This window comes from Perca flavescens, chromosome 5, assembly GCF_004354835.1.
Source record: "Perca flavescens isolate YP-PL-M2 chromosome 5, PFLA_1.0, whole genome shotgun sequence".
Classification (NCBI taxonomy): domain Eukaryota; kingdom Metazoa; phylum Chordata; class Actinopteri; order Perciformes; family Percidae; genus Perca; species Perca flavescens.
In genome coordinates this window covers 27,940,554-27,960,007 of record NC_041335.1, presented here as the reverse complement: position 1 = coordinate 27,960,007, position 19,454 = coordinate 27,940,554, and positions in this window count along the sequence as shown.

Here is a 19,454-nt window from a genome sequence, read left to right as displayed (position 1 = left end):
AACCATAGTCCTCATAAATACCGGAGTTTAAAATTTCAACACAAAGAAAGCGGAAAACGGACCAATCCCGGAAGTGGAACGTCCTGGATATAGACTACAAGATGCTAAACAAGATAGAAAAAATATATTCTGTTGCGCTAAATTATATAGATTTTTCTGTCTTTTCTCAAATCTTTCCTTCTTGTGAAATGCTGTCGAGTTTTACCTCAGCCATGTAAAGGGATATTTAATAAAATAATCTGAGAAGGGGACTTTTCAATGCCTACATCTCATATTCAACCACAAAGGCATTGAGTATTCCGGTTATGTGTTGTGCATGTAAACACCATGCTAGTTTATGAACTGGATAAGCCCTTATCCTGGGTACTAGATAGATACTATGGCATGTAAATACCTTATCCAGGTTTCTCTGCCACGCTTGCAGGTGAATTCTTAATTCAGGTATTAAGTAAATCAAAAAATATGATTGTAAATTATGTAATGATGATCAATACATAAAAGGGAAAGTCACACTTGTGTTTCACCTCTTACCAGTGATCAGTAAAATCCAGCACAGTGGTCAATGCAGCAGAGTTCAGACAGCCACACACCAATCTTTAACTGTTGACGTAAATTGTTACAGAAATGAGTGGTTGATATGTTGAGGAATCAAGACACACCACCTGCACACAACAGGTGATCAGAGACCTGGACAATGTTATAATAATTTATACATGGATATGAATAACCAGGTTTCCATGGTCCATGTAAACATATCCCGAAAATGATCAAAACAGCAAAAGGATAAGGGCTAGTGTGCACATGCTCACTGATTTAAATGATAACCCCCATCCTAAAATAAGCAGGTTTATTGTCTGATTTCTTTTATCTTTAATCTTTAATTTTTGCTACTGTGTTACAAAAGGAGCGGGCTTTACTTAATGTGTCAAAATAATAAGCTTAATGTTATATGAACTAAACATATTGCGCGACACAAAAGGAAACCTAACCTAACCAGCTTGACTGCATTCAAATCATAACAGCAGAGTCACCGCACAAACACCATATGACTCCTGAGCTTAATCTAAAAACAAATCAGGGAGTATCTGATTATGCTGGGGGTCTGGCTTTGCATTTCAATTACAGGAGCACATGTGATGAGGCTGCTCTGAAGAACAAGTACAGAAGTGAAGCTTGTTGCCAAAAGCTGACTTGTGAAGCGAAGATATGGATGTGGACAAGGAAGCCTGTTTATAATTAGACATGAATATTATCTGCTACTTTGAGCTAACTACTGTACCATTTCATCAGTTTAATTTAGAATTCTAGAATTCTATTTAACAGGGCCCTTTGGGCTGTGTGCAAATAGGTCAACTGGTGCCAAAGCTTTCCCAAAGTGTTACTGTATATGAGCATAGACATCTCTGTTCATGCGTTTTTTTTTTCTTTTTTCATTATTAGTTAGTACCAGTGTCTGTCCCATGTATAGCAAAATAATAAATTAAATTAAATGGTTCCTGGCATGAAAATGAATCAGAGGCAAAAACAAAATTGAACATTACTGCAATAAAAACTGCATGTGGGCAACAATACAGAAAACACACTGTATTTACAGTCTTAGATTGAGAGCTGCCAAAAATGTTCAAATTATTTTTTGTTTTTGGCAATGTTTCACAAAATGGCAGGCAAGAACCCAACAGCAAAACACAGTTCAGGTGCAACAGTGAAACAGTTTTAATAAGTACTGAAAGCAAAGGTCAAAACAGTTAGTCAATAAGTGTAGCAAACAAATCCAGTAGGGGCAGGTAAAAGGAAAAGACCAAAATCCAAACAGGATGAGGATGAGCCTCAGAATGACATCCCGATGGAGCGCTAGGTTAACACCAAAGAATTCCATAGACCGGCTTTGGGTTAACACACAAGACAATCTGGCCAAGAACCAAGGGAATGGACCGGTACGTATACTGAGGGGCTGAATATAGCTGATGAGGAGCAGGAGATGGGGGTGGGGCAGGCCAGGTGAATGGAATCAGCAGGTAACGCAGAGCAGGAGGGAGTGGCAGAGTGTGAAATGACATGAGAGGCCACGTCCACACGTACCAAAACAATCTTTTTTTTTACCCGTCTTCCCTGGATTCCTTTCAAGAATAGTTGCGTCCAAACAAATCCACTTGTATATGACTCAACACGCTACTTCATATTCCAGGCCTATAGACGGCGCTGTTTCTGCTACAGAAATTCACCAAAAAACGGAGAAGATTGAACGTGACTAGATTATAACGTTCTCTTAATACATCCGTGGACTATAACAACTTTCACCACTGCTCATTTTATAAAGGCCGCAGCAAGAAAACGTGTCTTTGTTTACATTGTAGTATGTGCTGTTGGACTGCTTTTTATTTTGCATGATTGCAGCGCGCTAGCAGCGAGCTAACGTTAGCGCTCTAACATTGGCAGTCAAACAAACATCAATGATCCATGAATTATGTCTTTTTAATAATCTATACGTTTTTCTTGCAGTAGCCTTTCTACAATAAGCCATGGTAAAAGTTACTATAATCGGTTCGAGGAGTTGATAAGCAGACAGATTAGCTAGGTAGTTGATACTGTAAATTGTCTACTTCCACTTTATAAACATATAGCCATAGCAGCTAACGTTAACGTTACTTCGTTGCTGGAGCGGTCAGCTACTTTAGCGATGTTTAACGTTAGCTACATAAGGTTAGCAATATATCTTGTGTAGAATCCAGAGGGAAGGGTCAGTGAGCAGAGACAAAGTCATTAGATGAAGTGAGCTGGTTTGACCATGGAGATGGGATATGCTCGCTTAGCTTCAACGCTATTTTTCACCCTGAGACCAGGTTTAAAAAAAGTGCGTTTTCAGGCAGTGCATTTACAGGATTTGTTTGGATGGTCGGCCCAAACGTTTCCGTGTGGATTAGTGTGGAAAAACAGGAAACAGGAAGCCTGGCTGAAGTTGTGACAGGCAATGTACTTTGTGCTCTCAGACACAGACAAACCATATCCAAAATGTGAAGTAGATTACATTTAAACGTACAAAATGTAATTTTCTATCACTCTCAATTAAACAATAACAAAAGACGGAGCTTAAGATAACTTAAGATCCAGGGGTTCTGGAGGTTTTTACCGGGAGCTGAATTATCCACAGAGGTTTTAGTTTTAGTTAATTTGTTTCACAGAAAAAAGAAAAAAAAATTACAAGAAATACAAAAATACATGTGAGGGTGTGGTAGAAACCTGTAACAGCTTATATAAAAATCACAACCAAAGGACATACACAAATATCAAAAATACTAAATCAAAAATACATTGTGTTAGTGTGCAAAACAATCAAAAAAATTTAATAACGATAAATGCATGTAGAGAAACAGATTTAAAATGCCATATTTCTAAAAGTTATCTTTTTTTTCAAAATCACACGGTTAAGACAGCAGCGCATTCCTGAGTCTATTTTTATAGAAATGACATAGAGGTCTCCTCCTCTCCAAAATAAACAGACCCAGTGATTTAAACAGGTAAAAACACTGAGTAGTTTCACGTAACAAATCTGTTTCTCCAATGCAGTGGGAAGCGAAGGGGCAGGAAGCAGCCGCTAGCTCAGCTTGTTTCTCTTCAGATATTTGAGTACTTTTGCAGACAGAGAGGCTGTCTTCTGCCAACTGCTACACCAATTGTATCCTTCTGGGCCTCACTGGAGCCCTACAGCCTGCATATGACCCATATATATATATATATATATATATATATATATATATATATATATTAAAATATTTAATCACGATTAATCTCATTAATGTCATAGTTAACTCACGATTAATCGCAATTAATCACACATTTTTATCTATTCTAAATGTCCCTTGATTTCTTTTTGTCCCATTATATTTTTTCATTTTAATGCTCTTAACATGGAAAAGTGGATCGGCTCGCTTTGTGCAAATGTTCTTTTTTTTGAAAACAACATTGGCATATACGTAGTGTTCAATTTCACACTAACATTCTCACTTGGAACTAATAATCTGTCACATAATGTAACACTGTTACCTCCAGCGTGGCTGGTCGTCATAGCGACTATGGTTTCCCCCTTTTATATATGTCAATGGTTTCCCCCGACTCATTTCCTGGTTCTCCTTCTCCATAACCAACATGAAATCGAGGAGAGGGTTAACTTTTCCTGCTACAGGTTTCCCACCGTGGTCAGAAAGCACAGGGGCGACACTTTGTTTCTCTCACTATGACTATAGATAATAATACATGTAATACATTTAAACCTCGCGCTGCTGCTAGGCGCTGTCGGATAATTAACCCTTCCACTGCTGCTCAGTTCTCATCTGTCTTCAGTCAGAATAGTGCCATACCAGACTCTATTTGTGATGATCCAGAAGAGCTCAGCTTATGGCTTAACTCCACTTCTCAATTGGTTATAGACAGGGTAGCTCCATTGAAGAGTAGGCAGCCTAAGGCAAAAGCGGAGCCCTGGCTAAATGACACAGTTCGTGTTATAAGACGTGACTGCCGTAAAGCTGAGCGCAAATGGAAGGACAAACTTGTCATTTCAAATAGTACGAGATTGCTTGCGTCATTATCAGACAATTTTAAAAGAAGTTAAAAGGAAATCTGTCTGAAATTATTCTGTCTCACCCCAACAACCCTTGTATGTTGTTCAAAACGATTGACGACGATTCTTAATGTACAGCAAATTGCCTGTGTTGACACCTCATGCTGTGTGTGAACAATTTCTTCATTTTTTTACTGAGAAGGTCACTTCTATTAGTGCAAAAATGACACCTTCTACTTATGAATACTCCATTTCTGTTATCTGTTCTGCTGTCTTTGGGAAGTTTGAACCTGTTGCATTACAGCAGATTGTTGGCCACGTGAAACCTTCAGGTTCTCCAAGTGACATTGTCCCTCCTCGACTTTTTAAGGATGTTTTCCCTACTATATGTCCATCTGTTCTTGCAGTTGTCAATAGTAGCCTTTCCTCAGGTGTGGTCCCTGGAAATTTTAAACATGCAGTAGTCTAACCTTTAATTAAAAAACCTGGACAGGCCTATATCAAAACTACCTTTCATATCTAAAATACTGGAAGAACTGGTTTACAGTCAACTAATGGCCTTTTTGGAAGAACACAACATTCTGGAAGTCTTCCAATCCGGTTTTAAAACTCTGCACAGCACAGAGACTGCTCTTTTAAGAGTATTTAATGATATATTTTTAGCTACTGATTCTGGTGACTGTGTTGTTTTGGTGCTTCTGGATCTAACTACTGCATTTGACACGGTGGACCATGAAATCTTGATCTCACGTTTGGAGCAGTGGGTGGGAATCAGCTGTGGTGACTCGGTGTCCTCCTCTGTTCCTCTCTTGTGTGGGGTCCCACAGGGCTCTGTTTTAGGCCCTCTTATTTTCTCACTATATCTGCTCCCGCTTGGTTCAATACTTAGGAAGCATGGAATTCTATTCCACTGCTATGCTGACGACAGCCAAATCTATGTGCCACTTAAAAAAGAGCAACTCTCTAAAACCACTGCTCGAATGCCTGGATGACATAAAGGCCTGGATGGCTTATAACTTTTTAAGTTTTAATGAAACTAAAATGGAAGTGATGGTTTTTGGTGTACACACTGGGACCCCTTCTGTCAATCTGGGTCCCTTGGCTCAATATGTCAAACATGACAAATTTAGGGATTAAAATTGACTCAGATATTAAGATGGACAAACAGATTGGGGCGGTGGTTAAAGCAGGCTTTTTCCAATTACGGCAGTTAGCCAAAATAAAGCCAATTCTTACTAGGCAGCTACAGTTACTTATTCACTGTCTACTTTTAAATCTCTTCTTAAAACCCACCTTTTTTCCTTGGCCTTTCCCAGCAGAGGCTGACATTTTTGTGTAATTATTTTGACTGTGATAGTGTTTTATGTTTTAAATGTAGATTTTTTTCTGTACAGCACCTTGTGCAACGTTAGCTGCTTTTAAAGTGCTTTATAAATAAATTTGATTGATTGATTGATTGTAGAGTCACTACTCGCTCCAAAGCTAATCGCTGTGACAAGCCTACTAGCTACACAGCCCAAACAAGTGTGTGCGGCTGCGGCATGTGTCTGTTTTGTTTCCGGTCTGTGAAATTATGAATCCCACTATAGCCACGCCAAGACCCGCCCTTCAATCATTGTCATCAATCATGTTCAGGTCCTATCCCCTGACAAATCCGCTATCCTAACCACTCGAGGTGAAATGCCTAACTCCAACCAATCAAGCGGCTTCATAGGGCGGGTCTTGGCGTGGCCATAGTGGGATTTGTAATTTTGCTTCTGGTCTAGCTAGATCCAAAAGAATGTTAATCCTTCTTTAAGTGTCTATGATGAGTTAATGGTGTGATAAATTGTCATAATTGGTTCATAATAAAAGGTTCATAATTGTATTTAGAGGTTGTACCAGAATAGGTTCATGTGGTTTCATTTTCAAAAAACACCATATTTTTGATGTACTGCACATTGCTGCTGCTCCTCTTTTCACTCTGTATGTTGAGCTCTCTGTTTTAGCTACCGAGTGAGGCATCACACTTCTGTTCCATCTTTGTTGGGCGTCGCACATGTGCAGTAACTAGGTCAGCACTACTAGCTAGTCAGTTGCAGAGTATGAGGGCAATGCTAGCAGCTAGGCGAGCATTATAACATGTTATAAAGTGACGAGTGTTTGTCACAGAAGTAAAGGCTGGACTACAATAGAGCTGTTTGGAGCAGTTTGTGAACAGTGTTTTCTCTGGAAGATGGTAAGTCCCTTTGGAGTGGACTTTGGGCTTTTTCACTTTGTAAACCTATAATGTGCACAAAAAGATATATAACACAGTAAAGGAAAGGGAAAAAGCCAAAAAGCATATGAGCGCTTTAAAAAAATCTGTTATGTACATTTAATCTGAACATAAACAAAAACCTGGATGTGTAAGTATTTTATTTTGTGATGCATCCATGAAGCATCAATGTTTCAGTTTTGACTGTAAAGGTTGTTGTCACCTTCACATATTGGCTTATTGTTATATGCTTTGCTCATAAATACCTTAAAGTGGCAATGTTGTTGTTTGACCTCTGCAGACCTATCACAAATGAGAGATGCCAGACATGAAATAGCTTTTATCCCCACACAGTCAAATATCTGTGGTAATTTACGGCCCGTGGTTTTGCATGTTTTACCCCTGGTACTACAAATTGTGTGTGCTTAACATCATTGCCAACCATTTCTAAAGCATTGATTCTCAAAGTGCAGTCCCTGGACCCAGCGGTCTGTGGCACTTTGCCAGGGACTGCGTGAAAAGTTATCAGATTCATTCATTTAAATGATCCTGGTATTAAAAAAAATAGCTTGTGCATTTCTCTTGTGTTGTCCTTTTACATAGCTAATACAATAGTAGTGTAAAAAATATGTTACATTAAATTATTCCAAGGGACATATGAGGGGTCCACGGTATATTATTTTTCTTGTAAGGTGTCTTACTGACTGAAAATAAAATTTAGAAAATATTTTCTGAATGATGAATGTAATTTTTGTACCACTTTTTTGGGAAATTGTAGGCCTTTATTAGACAGGACAGCTTGAGACGTGAAACAGGAGAGAGAGGGGGAATGACATGCAGCAAAGGGCTGCAGGTCGGAACCGAACCCGCGGCTGCTAAGGTAAGGACTGAGCCTTTGCACATGGGGCCTTTGCACATCCTAATGCCCCTTTTTCTACCTCCTTAGGACATACTCGCTTTCATTCATATGCAGCATCAAAATTAATTGCAGAGACTTGAAAGTTGCTTGGTATATCTAACACATACACTAGCTATTAATCCTGGTCCAATTTTATAGTGTTAGATGCAGCAATTGTTTTCCTTTTTCAGAAATAAATCTAGCAATGTTGTCCACTTGACCCCCCAAAAATCTGTAAAAAAAAATCTATGATGCACCCTGTGACAATCTACCTCCCACCTACAATTCGTCACTTCACCCGAAAACAAAGCAAATGTGGCATAATAGGCAGGCAACAACAAGCCCAAAAAATCTGGCAAATGGTCGGAACAAGCAGGTAGCTTAAAGGTCAGCACATAATAGACAATCTAGCGGGAACGGAGGCAAGAGGCCAGCTGGGAAGTTAATTAGGGGATTGGGAACAGGTGTGCAAGTGGGTGTGAGAGTTAGGTGATGGGTGGGGATGGACAACACCAAGGACTACTGCGAGGCAGGAAGGGAATAGCAGGCTCGCCTTTTTCATAGAAAACATTTTGTCATGTCGCAGCAGGAGAAGCACAGGTGTGAATAACGAAATTAATGATGGCTAAATTTCAGCTGCTCTCATTTTAGGGTGGTATTGTTCATGCTGGCTCACTGTCTCACTGGCATGGATTACTGGGACTCATGGAAATAACGGAGCTAATGTTATTAGTAGTAACGCCTGTGCTTTTCCTATAATGACAAGTGAAAATGGCTGCTATGAAACAGGTCTATTTCACGGAGAGTTAGTGATTGGCAATATGACAATAGGGGAAATGAAGCAAGCAATTTTAGGAAATGAAAGCAATGCAGTTGTACAACAACCTTTTAAATACAGCAAACAGTCCAGTTAACAGCATCCTTTTCAACAACATAAATAATTTGCTTGTTGACTGCAATGTGATTTTAGAGGCATCTCAAGAGCTCAGTTTTCCATACACTGTAAACAGTTCAACTGTTTACTGCAATGGATGACCTTCGATTGCCTATCTTAAGCAAGTTTTATGTGTTATCAGTTTGATTATTTCAAACAAAACTAACGAATTGAAATTGAAGGCTGCTTGGGAAGATAGACATTTATTCATCAGAATAAATAATAAAATATAGAATAATAAAAATATAATATGCCTTGATAAATGTTCAGTAACAATGTAAACTAAATGGGTTTAAACACCACTATGCTCCTTTTAACTCTGCCAGTCTTAAAATAGACATGGCTTGTGTTTAGGCGAGTCCAATTAAACCCTTAACACACACACACGCTATGCACAAGCCATATCTTAAAAAGTGCTTTAATGCATTGTTGTTACACCCTTTTTTTTAAGTAGGAGTATGGAATTAACTTTATAAATTCCACCCACAGCACTAAGCTGTAGCTGTATTGTCAGGACCAAGGCTGTTTAAGTAATAGGCTCTTTGCTGAGAGGTGGGAATTTAAATTTCAATGTTATCAAAGATGTTTTTTTTTTCTCACAGCAGCAAAGAATCCTGATAAAACTTGCAATAACCAAAGAGAAATCCAGAAGACATGCAACAAACACTCCTTGCATAATGGGTCTCCGATGCATTGCAACAGGCATTCTATAATAATATCAGTTACACTAAGCCCCATCTCTCATACAAACACACAGACACACACACACACACACAACAAACAGGCTGGTAGACAATCGCTTCTATATGAAAAGATGATGTTGATGACTTGTGGGACCTGGCTGCTGGCTTGTTAATGGCTCCACAGTGCGACCTTGTCGTGAGCCCAGTATCTTTGAAATAAATCACACTAACCTCTTATCATCTTAAATCAGCTTGTATGGATTTTAACTTTATATTACTCAATACCTCTGAGGATTTTATGCAAGAAATATCATAATCTGCAGTAATACCATGCATCAGTCAGATCAAGATTTATGCAAAGGCTTTTCCAAGGCCTCAGCTCCAGTTTGCTCTGCCATCATTCTATCTCTCCAGTTGTCCAAGGCAATGCTGAGACTTTCCTGGTGAATATGACCAGTCTGTAAACCAATGCATCCATCTCTCTGTGGGAATCCATCTGAGAACTGTCACCTAAGAATGTATTATGAATTGGAATTCATAAATAATTGGTGAGAAAACGCTGTGAGGCAATCCGCAGGAGGATTGAGACAGAAATTGCCAGAAAACCAATGGAAAAAAGTCTCACCCATGGGTCTAAATATTGTGGTGAAATAGCGTTTAAGAATGTAACTAATTCAAAATATATTCAGGATTTCTTTAAAGTGAGCTGATACCAGCCAGTCACTCTCATTTGATGCAATTGTTTGTTGATGACGACAGATTCTTACATGTGAAACTGGAAGCTAAATGCTGAACATAAATTAACAGCTAATCCTGGCAGATTCCAGATTGCAAACATCTCCTTGGAGTGTAACACTACCCAACCGCCATCTTGTAAACAAAGAAATGACGCATACCCCGCCATATGCTGGCAGAGTTGATGGCTGAACCAGTGAGGGAAGTGTAATGGATGTGTCAGACAGAGGTGGAGTAGAGATTCAGGCAGGGTGACTGTGTAAAGGCACATCAGGGCCAGCTCCTCGCAGCATCTCAGCCGTGGTGGAATATATTAGTTTAATGAAATAGCAAGGCATACACTGGCACTGACTGTAAATTTGCAAGCAGTGCCCACCAGCCCCGTGTGTGCTGCAAAGTGATAAAGTGACGTCTCGCCGGCTCTACGAGAGTCACATAAAAGGGTCTCAGTTTATGTAATCGACATCATATATCCAATCTCACACATCTAGGACACGGGCTTTAAATTACTCAGAGGAGCCTTTCTTTTTTTTCTTTTTTTCTTGCTCCCACAAAAGATGATCATGACAGGGTAAATCACTTATCTACTACATTTGATTCCCTTATTATAAAGCATTTTGTCCTAATAGTGGCACAAACTGAAAGAACCTTGGGTAAATGGTTGCAGAATGTTTAGTAAGTGGTTTAAAGTGTCTGCAATTGGGCTTTGCAAGGCCTCCAGAGGAAAAAAGCCAATTACACTTTCCTTGAACTCTGAGATACCTGCCTAGCTGTCTTCAGATTTTTACAACCTAGATTTAATGTATATAAAGAGTAATGAAAATTTGACAACACCCTCAAAAAGAAGCAATAATTTTGGCAATGTCACACAACGCACCTTAAATAGGGTCTATTTATTTGGTGTCCAGAAAAACGATTAAGTTTCATTGTTGTCTGAAAACATCCATTTCTTCCACAGTAATCCTTTCAGAGAAAAGTGTGACATTTATATATTTCAAACTCACAGCTTTGAGGGAAAGTAACAGTATAATGCATTGCTTGGCCAACACAGCTTGACATTGCAATCCCCTTGCCGTCAAGTCCTAAATTCACACAGCAAAGTTTTCCCAAACCAAGGAGTAGAGCATTTTTTTATTAGACAGCACGTCTGCACTTTGATCGTCAAAACTTACAGGGTTCAAAATCCGCATAAAAGAGGGTATTATTCCTTTTGAAGTGGCGCCTATTTTTAGGTAACATTTGACATCTCACATTTGAAAAACATCCAACGTCCAGTTTCAACGGTAAAGTCATTTCGATTGGGACATTTTTGATGATCAAGTTTTGTGCGTTTAAGAATATGCCTCATTCCCAAGATTTACTCATCTGAGAGCGTGTGACAAAAATAGCTGTGGAGACAAAGGCATGTTTTAATTGTAAGGTGTCGGAACAAAACGTCTTGCTTTGTCACTGGAGAGATCAACAAGCTTGTACTATACTTGTAAATGAATGTCTCCATGCATGTGACTAAGCTTTGTAGAACACATCAAATACATCTAATTTCTCACCTGCTAGAAGAAGCTGGGCAACTTCTGTCATTAATCCCAAGTTTTCCAAGTAAATGTTTTTCATTTCCTTGCTGACATTGTCTTTGAATTAGGGATGCACCGAACCCAGAGTTTTGGGGTTCGGCCAAATACCGAACCCCAGTGTTGTGCCTGAACACGTTCATTGAATGATAGTTCATGAACTCGTTCATATTTTGGGCGAACGTGAACTGAATGTACTGTATTACTGCCTGATGAACGTTACTGTGAACTTGTTCATTATGGTGTCTGTGAACGGCATGCTCTCTCAGTTTAACTTTGTTCAATAGGGTGCCAGATTTCTATAGAGCCTTCCAGGCGAAAACCCGGCTAAAACACACCGTAAACAGGCCTTAATATGTAGCGGAAAAAACACCCAATCGTCATGCGTCATCAAAACAAAAAGCAGCATGGAGGCGACGAAGCAGTAAGGAGGCTTCGTATGATCATTTAAACAAGTTTTATGACAAGGTCGGTGAGGATGCGAAAAATCTTACATTTCTGTGCAAACTTTGCCCGCCGGCTTTCAAAAAGAAAATCCACACACACATCCACAGCAAACCTGAAACAGCACATTGAACTGATTGGATATGAAGATGAAATCTGACGCATAGTTTCAGTGTTAAAACGGATAAAATAATTGCTGTCTGTGGTTCTATATGGGCTGTGGCAATAATTTTGAAAAATAATACCTCGCAGCAACATATGGAAAAAAAGAACCTAGAACTAGTTCATTTTTGGAACTGTGAACTTAGTTCAACATTTTGAAGTATGAACTATGAACTGAACTAGTTCATTTTAAAATGTGTGAACTGAACTTTGAACTAGTTCATGTAGAAAGTGAACTTTCCCAATACTGCCAAACCAACTTGTTAAGGTTCTGCCGAACCCCGAACCGAACCGAATCCTACTCCCATCCTCAGTCCATTATCACAGTAAACACATTAATGAAGTAAACAATGTCTGGTTAACACAAGTTTTTAGCTGTGACTGTCCTTCCTTTGCCTTACCTGAAGTTGCTGCATTTTGGCTGCTGTCTGTAGATTCCTTCATGCACAACTCGTATTCATTCAGATGTTTCATACGCAAATGTTTTAACAGCCGCGATGTTGTGTGTTTAGGGCCCTTGCCACCATGAGACAAATCAGCATTGCAAATTGAACATGTAGCTCGACTTGAATCGCCTTCTTTTGACTGCAAGTACTGCCAAACAACACTTTTTCTGCTCACGAGTTCCATTTTCACTTCCTCACAGCCTACTGCATTGAACGGTCCACCTACGTAAACACCTTCCCGTAATGAACAGCGGCGTCATTACGTTGACTAGCATAGCGCGCATAGTGCAAGCGTAGAGTCAAAGAGCATAGAAGTAACAAGAGGCGAAACTCAATAGAACGTTGTGTTGCGTTCAGTCCAAGATGGCGGAGCTGCAGCTCGGTCATGTGTGCGTTTGTTGCAATGGAACATTCTATTGAGTTTCGCCTCTTGTTCCTTCTATACTATTTGAGAAAAGGAGAAACTCAACACAATTTTCTATTGAGTTTTGCCTCTTGTTACTTCTCTTTGGTAGAGTTCGGTTCGGTGGAAAAAAAAAAATTCTAAGGTTCGGCAGAAACCAAACCCCGTCAAAAAGCCCAATATTCAGCTGAACCCGAACCCGAACTCTGGGTTCGGTGCATCCCTACTTTGAATACTGCAATGTTTGCAACAATGCGGAGAGGGCTGGCATCAATAGCCCTGTTTTTTCATGCTATTTACCGAATGCTTTCCTTGGTGCAGTACATTTAGCTTTTTCTTAATGAGCATCGCAATTACTGATTCTGATGTTCATTAAGAAAAGCATCCTCACAATTAACCCTTAAATCCCACAGGGGTCATCAAAATAAACATTAAAGCCTCTGCATATTGTGACTGTGATTGTTGAGTAGACAAAATGGGTTGGTTTGATTCGAACTAGGGGACATTGTCACTCCACTGAAACATCACATAAATCACATTATGATGATGGAGAAGGAGGCTTCAAGCTGATATCGATATCGATTTAAATCTTTTGGCTAGTATATGCCTTTGCAAAGGACCTCATGAAACAAGCAAACTACAAACAATTTTTAAATGCAAACAAAAATGCATCTGTACAGTATTGCAGATTTTAACTGCATGTACAAAAAGAATCCTGAGGGGAACCAAATCTAGGACATTTAACCCTCATATTATGTTAAGGGTCAATTTGACCCATTTGCGTTTTTGTGTTGACCAAAATACTGGTTAACCTATCTTTTTCTTCATGAAATTGTATGACATTTCCTCATTTTGTGTCATGAACTTGTTCATAAAATCTGGACACACTGATATGTAGTGGAATGTCTGTTCAGAGTTTGTATACAAAGATGCTGTTGCGGGTCATTTTGACCCAGAGACTTTTAACACCCATTTAGAACCGTGTGTGTGTGTGTGTGTGTGTGTGTGTGTGTGTGTGTGTGTGTGTGTGTGTGTGTGTGTGTGTGTGTAAAGGAGGAGGAGCTTACTTGCGCTTGTCCTCTTCTCTGTTGTAATGTCATCTCTTTGACACGCACACTACAAAATGAGCTCCAAAAGGTTTGCAACTGAAGAAGTTTTAGCACAGATTTTTGATGGTAATAGTAATGTAGAGGAAGAGATTTCAGAGTCAGAGGATCTTTCAGAGACCGAGAACAATGCTATTGACGATTGACTATTGATTGATTTTCCTATGATGAAGAGGATTCAGGGGACCAGCCTGGTGTAGTATACATTAGCTGAAAACAATGGGCAGCAATCATCCTCAACATGGACAGATAAAGATGGTAACATAAAATGGTCAACATCACCACACTGACGCCAAGACAGACTGTCATCAAAATGACTCCAAGCCCCATACATGGACATGAACATGTCACAAACATATTGCTGCTGTTGTATGAAGACCTTTCAAAATGATGGATGAATTTAAAGAAAAAAGTGAGATGGTCAAGATGAAAACAGCTCTGTTTTCCCAGATCCTGATAATTGGGCACAGGGTTTTTACATGGCAGCAGTGATTATCAGTTTAAGATTTGTCTTAAGCAGCTAATTGACAATCTTGTCGATCTGACACTGAAATTATAAATTAAGATAGCTGCAATGATTGGTGGCAAGACAGCTACTCTTATGCAGAGCTCATGTTATTCCTTTGGTTATCCCTTCGGTTTAAACAGGGATTTGTCTTATTCAGCAGGGAGCGTGTCCTTCACCGAGCAGCAAGTCTCTAATGATCTCTCAGTGGATCCAGCAGTCACACTTCTCATTATGAAATAGCAGCACCTACTCGCTAGTACTTCACTAGCGGAATTTAAAGACATATAGTGAATAGTTTTTCCTTGAATTCTTCTTTGTAAAAACTGAAAAAAGCAAGAGTACACACAAGGTTATATAATATATACTGTAGGAATTAATACCATGTTAAAATTAAAGCTACATTGCAGCATGCTTTTCATTGTTGTATTTTCAACAGTAACGGTAAGTGGGTTAGGGGACATTTGTCATCATGGTTACAATGGTAATCACTTGGTTAAGGGTTAGGAAACAACTATGGTAATGGTTTAATATTTTTGTCAACATAACCTTAAAACACATGCATGTTTTGAATCTTACTTAGCGATGGTAATTGCTTGTGTTTTTTGTACTGCAACTTGTTTTGTATTGTCTGTATTAAAGGTAATACCTGAGTATTACCACAACTAGTGGATCAGCATTCAAAACACTGTTTAGACCATTCATCATTTGCCAGATGTGCCTATTTCCAAGCCACATATTTTGTTAAAGGTGCTGTACTCCAAACCAGTGGTTCCCAACCTGGGGTCCGGGGACCCCTTAGGGGGACGGCAAAGATCACAGGGGGGGCGCAAGTCTTTATCTGGTTTAAGGTTGAGGTAAAAAAAATATTTGCACATGTTAAACAAATTATGATAATACACTAGAATATATAATGTATACAAAAGTCTGTATGAAAACTACTATTTTAGTTCTCGCTTAAAATTAGAGGCAGGCTACTTAGTAGGCCAAACCTCCAGGACCTCTTAACCTGGGACCCTTGCTGTCATCAGGTCAGCTGCTAGCTGCTAGCTGCCCCCCCCTACTTAGACATAAGTAGGGGGGCGCCAAGGAAAAGAGGTTGGGAACCACTGCTCTAAACACTGAAAAAAAGTGGCGCTGGGTTTGTCTCCACATGGCTCTCACACACCATTCCATAACTCATCAAATACTGGCGCTTGTCACGACCCTCAGCGTCTGAAACCGACACACAAGGCAATCACATGCATAAACAAGCTCACTTGGCCGGACTGGGTATCAAATCCAAGAAGAGAGAAGCTTGGATTACAACACACACAGAGGGAGTGTGCCGTTTAGGACGCCGTTACTCCACTATATCTTTACATAGCAAATATGTATTTGCTGCTATAGTAATGCTCTAAATGTCGAGTACATCCCCTTATATAAAACCTGAAAGTTACCACTGTTAGTCACAGGTACAGCAGAAATGCAAAAGCCAGAGAGTGAGCTCCTTACACACCAAACACCCGAGCAGTGCTACAGCACATTTATTAATTCTGAAAAGTGTATTTATGATGAAAACTGTTTGCCCCAAAATGTTGTCTCTCAATCTTTTAGTGTGTTAATTGAGGCCAGTTAGCCTTGACATGCATTCGAAACACTAAAAGAAAGCAGAACTGCAGGTTTGCTGTGGCCAGCATCCCTGAGCAAAACAACTTAATAGTCTATTCACAAGGTGATGCGTGACCTTGTCTTCTACGTCCTCAGAAGTTTCAAATATAGCTGAAATTACCGCTAAAAGCCAAAGGGATTGCGTTTCCATTAAAAGTGGAGTGACACTGGTTATATGTTTTACTCTCTCCTTTGTTACAACCCTTGCAAGGGCACAGTGTATTTCTAAAGTTATTCATGAATGTTACAAGTGGATAAAAAAAAAACATCTTTTTTTGAGCACTTCCCACATACTGTATCTGTATGAGTCACTATGTTATTCCACACTGGAACTGCTTTTGAACATGGGTTCAATTTTGATTCATGGAGTGGTTTTAGAAAACCTCCCGGACTCTTCTTTACTTCACATTTCTGTTGTCATGATATTTTGTGATCCTGCACTCTTTCACACCTCCCACTAGACTATACATATTGATTGCCCCTGTAATATCTCAAACATTCATACACACACTAGCTTTCTGTTTTAGTAGCTGCGGTAATATGCCTGCTTGCAGAAATTTCACAGCGTACTGCGGCTCATTATAATGTACAAAAATACCTGGGGAAAGAGATGCAGATGCTCTATAAGAAACAGCAGCAGGCCCAGGTATAGGATTGGTACAGTATCTGAAGTCTTCAAAGTCAAAAGAAAAAGAGACTGAGGAGCGTACAGGTGTGTGTGTGTGTGTGTGTGTGTGTGTGTGTGTGTGTGTGTGTGTGTGTGTGTGTGTGTGCGCTCATGATGTGAAATGGATGAAACGATATCGAAACACGTATCTGGACATTGGGACTTTTATTTTCTTGGAATGCCTTCTGGATTTCAGGAAGAAAAAAAAGATGCTTTAGATCAAATTCAGCAGGGTTACACTTCATCAATCTCTGTTGTGCAGTGTGTTTCACAAGAGAAATTGTGATTAACTGTTGTAATTTACTTTCTGGTACACTCACTTTCTGCTTTGTCTACTTCTTCAACCACTTCTTCCTCAACAATTCCCACGGTTACTTTTGACAACCTCCAGGGAGCAGATTTGAACTTGTTGCATGAAGTTGTGGGTTGTACAAATACAGTAGGTAAAAGCAAAAAAGCAAGTCTGTAGCTTTCTTCTTGTGATAATGTGCGCTGTGTCCTTAACACAGCATTGCATTCTGGGCCTCTGCGTAGGGAGAAATTAGTTTCTCTGACTCTCCTACAAAGGATTTCTCCTGATTATTGGATTTAAAAGGTTTCTGCTAACATATTGCATTAAAACTGCACCACAGTTGCACCAACATGACATAATGCCATATGCATTTGGCAAGTGACCCACAGTAATTAGAAAGATACTGTATTTAACAATAACCAAAATATATCTTAAGGCATTTTTCAGTGTCTTAAGCCCAGTTTTCATTTAACTGAACAACAAATGTTGAAAAGACTCTCCATCTTTAAGATATTAGAGGTTTTAGTATTCATTCATGTGTAAACATTTGCAGGCACTGTATAAGCAGTTGAAAATAAACTGCTGTCAAATTTCAATGTATTTATTGTCATATGTGCAACAATTACAAAGCACCAGTCATTAGCAATGAAAAAAAGGGAATCTGAGACATAAACAGTGAAAAGTTAAAATAAAATATAATAAATAATAATAATAATAATAATAATAATAATAATAATAATAATAATAATAATAAAATATGAATACAATAACATATATTTGTAGTAGCACTCAAATGCAAAATGAATAAACTGTAATGTAAACAGGGTTGTAATGTAGGCCTATATGCGTAATTAGAAGTAAATATATACAGAGATGTAAACAGGTGTAAAAACAGTAAATGAAAGTATTTAAAGGTAAAATGACAGTGGCAAAGTGATGAGTTCAGGAGCTGAATCGTTCAGAGTAAGTCTTATGACCTGAGTCTGGTGGCATGGGACTGGATGCCAGACAGCAGCAGGCAGAACAGTTGGTGGCTGGGGTTGTTGGGGTCCCTGATTATCCTGTTGGCTTTTTTACTGCCGGGTGCAAAGTTCCTCCTTAAAGTACCATGTAGACATCTTAGTTCCCAAAAGTGATCTAAAATTGAGTTTTTGACAGAGCAATGTTAAACTCCCCATGTTATTTTTAGCAGCTCCTCCATCCAGTTGTATCCATCCTCATTACATTTCAGTCAATGACATTGAGAACTGCACCGTCAGCTTTGGTCTACTAAGTCACTGTAGTGTAGAATGAAATTAATTAACCAATGAATGCAAGTTGACACATGAATTTGTGGTAATTCAGGTAATCATGCAGTATGTTTAATCAACTAATACTGCCACTAAATTCACATATATGGAATTTGAAATCTCAACAAAACATAGGAACAAAGAATGGATTAATTATTGAACTTTGCTGCATCACAAGTGTGTCAAAAAAAAAAAAAAAAAAAAAAAGTTATCTCCAACCCCCGTTTTGAGTCGTCGGATCCACCCCCCCTCTGCGCTCCGGGACCTCCCACTTTACAAATTAAGCACTGATTACAACTAACATGAGTTTCATGCCCTTGGCAAAATTGTGAAAGAGTGACTATACCCTCTTTAATTGTACACAATGTGCACATTATTGTAGACCAACTGGTGTCATTTTAATGTGTGCTTTGACTGATGTTAACAACTGAGAAGTAAAGAGAAAGGAGGAGGTCAAACAGGATGTCGAAGAGAGCAGGTATTTGAGGTTATTTTGTCAGTAACCTAATTGTAATAGATAATGAAAAGGTTAAATAACACTAGAGGAGGAGCAGCTGGGTTTATAATACCATGTTAACCATTGCTATCTGTGAAACTTGTTTAAATTACCCACTTAACTTAAGTGTGAACCCAGTCATGAGGGAACACAACCCTACCATTAGCCTCATTTCAACAAATTACAGCTTTGGCTCTTTACATCAATGTGTTAATTTGAGTCTCCGAGGCAGAGATTTGTTTAAAACGGGTTTGTGAAAAGACAGCAAACCACCAAGTGCCACAAGACATTGGCAACTAAACTGAAGTCATTAATAATACAGAATCTGTCAAGCTGAGGCGGACTGAAAATCTCCAGAACTGTTCAACAACCATTGCACGTTGGC